Source organism: Microtus ochrogaster, unplaced genomic scaffold, assembly GCF_000317375.1.
Source record: "Microtus ochrogaster isolate Prairie Vole_2 unplaced genomic scaffold, MicOch1.0 UNK108, whole genome shotgun sequence".
In the NCBI taxonomy this organism is placed as follows: Eukaryota; Metazoa; Chordata; class Mammalia; order Rodentia; family Cricetidae; genus Microtus; species Microtus ochrogaster.
Genome location: NW_004949206.1, coordinates 1,020,811 through 1,023,495, shown reverse-complemented (window position 1 = coordinate 1,023,495; position 2,685 = coordinate 1,020,811). Strand labels below are relative to the sequence as shown.

General features: G+C 45.4%; 1 protein-coding gene across 1 annotated transcript in view; it reads right to left on the bottom strand.

The window, feature by feature from the left end:
- LOC101998767 (zinc finger protein 665-like) overlaps nt 1-1,790 on the bottom strand; it is a 19,786-nt gene extending 17,996 nt beyond the window's left edge. Inside the window, exon 1 of the mRNA XM_026778144.1 lies at nt 1,673-1,790. The gene's annotated coding sequence lies outside the window, so the exon portion shown is untranslated. The remainder of the gene's footprint in view (nt 1-1,672) is intronic.
- Nucleotides 1,791-2,685: the final 895 nt, after the last annotated feature.

The following is a 2,685-nucleotide window of genomic DNA, read 5'->3' as shown; positions in this document are numbered from 1 at the left end:
GGCGATTTCTCAGAAAATTAGGAAACAACCTTCCTCAAGACTCAGTAATACCACATCTGGGTATATATCCAAAAAATGGCCAATCATGCCACAAGGACATGTGCTCAACTATGTTCATAGCAGCTTTGTTTGTCATATCCAGAACCTGGAAACAACCTAAATGCCCCTTGACAGAAGAATGAATAAGAAAAAATGTGGTACATTTACATAATGGAGTACTACACAGCAGAAAAAAATAATGACAGCTTGAATTTTGCAAGAAAATGGATGGAGCTAGAAAACATTATTTTAAGTGAAGTAAAGCAGGCACAGAAAGGCAATTATCACATGTATTCACTCACAGGTGGTTTTTAAACACAAAGCAAAGAAAGCCATCCCACAAACCATAATCCCAGAGAACTTAGACAACAATGAGGACATTAATAGAGACTTACATCGATCTAATCTACATGGGAAATAGAAAGTAGAAAAAGACAAGATCTCCTGATTAAGTTGGGAGCATGGAAACCTTGGGGGAGGATTGAAAGGGGGAGGAGAGAGGCAGGGAGAAGAGCAGAGAAAAATGTAGAGCTCAATAAATATCAATAAAAAATAATTGATGTGTAACACATGCCAAAGGAAGAGAAATTCTCTGTTTCTCTCACACGCACAGACATACACCCGCAGGCACGCACACACACATACACGTCTCTCTTTCTCTGAGCATTTCACTTTACTCTCTGAGGTGTGAGACTCATTCACACACAGTTCACACACACGCAGGGTAGTTTGCCCAGTAAGGGAGACTGCAAGAAAAAAAAAAACTCAGCTAAAAGCCCTGTGAACAGGGTCTAGGCACTCCCATTTCTACAAAAAGCCCACAGTCAGAGCACTGAATGTCAAGAAATCCCGAAATAAAATACAATAGTTTGGTCACGTGTGCATGGGCAGAGTGCTTTTTTTTAACCTAGGTTACATTTTTTTGTCTGATACAGGTGAGTGATAATAATTATTCAAAAGATGCTTTCTAAAATTTTGTTTCATAAGTATGCTAGCTATAAAACACTGTGGCCTGACATACTCTGACAGCATGCGTACTGCCTGGACCATGCACTTGCCTGGATCTAGGATGCAGCATGAGAACACAACATGTGATGACACATTTCCCAATGCAGTATTTACATCTAGACGGCATGTATCTCGAAAGAACGATGGGCAGTAAAAACTTTACTCAGCAAATGTTAATGTTTTCAACCATAACTGGAGCCCTCGATAAAGTGTATTTTCTGATACAATCAAATCTACACTGGATCCTCATGTGATCAACACCGATAATAAGCTCGGTGGGAATGCCAACTCCTCAGGACGGAAGTCTACTCTCCTGAATAGGCAAATGGTAAAACGGGAGTTAGAATGCACGGATGAATTTAAATTACAGGAGCTTCGGAATTGTCGCAATAGCAAGGGGAACCTTGTTTGCAAACACCAGACAATAACACTCTATGAACAAAACTCTGGGGACAGTAAAGGTGAGAAAAATCATGATAAAACACCAGTTCATAGGCTCCCAAACGTACAGACAACGGAAAGATATCCACAACAGAATTTTGAAAGCTGTGTCCTTCTGAGCAGCCTCAGCAAGCACAACCCTGGTCCCTTCCCTCCTGGGTCCCAGCCCCGCAGCTCCTCTGACCTGGGAGGTTCCAGGGCCCCGGGCTGCGGTTCCCGTCACGGCGCGGCTGACTTTCCCAGGCCGCACCGCGGCGACCGGGACCCCGGGGAGTTTTCGGTCCCCGAACACCCAGCAGTGTCTTCCCTACCCAGTTGCAGACAACCGTGGTCCCGAGTCCAACCCGGAATGGTGGAATTTCCTGTTCTTGAGCCTGGTTTCTTGGTGCGGCTCCTGCTGGCCCCGCCCAGCACAAGGCGCTTCCGGTGACGTGCTTCCTCTAAACCCGTCTAAGGCGCGCTATTTTTTGGTTTCTGAAGTACAGGGACTGCTTCTTTTCCCTTAAACTGCTCTGATTGACAGGTGTCCCCGCCCCTATCCGGGGCCCGTCCCGCCCACTCCGTCTCAGGCAGCCTTCCACACAGCTCCAGCTGTCAGGCTGCCCTGGACCCACTCTGCACATGTGGGGAACATGCTTGCTGCCAGCCTAGACCAGAACTGGATCCTGGAGAACTCTGCACCCTGGTATCTGACCTCCAGCCTGGATTCTGAAACCTTGTGATACAAGTTATCCTGTGTCGCCAGCAAGAAAGTAGATGCACACAGTATATGCACATAGTATACTAAAATTAGATCTTATTATGCTGAGGTCTTCACACAAGGTTCACACGCAAGGCTGCTCACCTGTGTGGTGTATCTTAGCTGAAGGTCAGGCCCAGTCTCTAAAGCGATGGTTTGCATCCTAGGGAAACTTTTTTTTTTTTTTTTTTGACGCTGGGCATACAAAAATGGACTCTCCAGATGTGCAGAGCAGAGGGTTGTTCTTCGTCTCTGTTTAAATACTGTCCAATGGAGTCAGGGAGTTTAGGACTGTGTCGGAGTGAGTGATGTCCTTAAGTAGTGGTTTCAGGTGCAGCCTTGGATGTAGTGGGGATTCTTAATAAATAGTTTTATAAGTCTAAAATGCATTTGTTCACTATGCTTATTACATCCCGCCTAACCTCTCATCTTGGAATACCAGCCACCCGGGTTAAAAA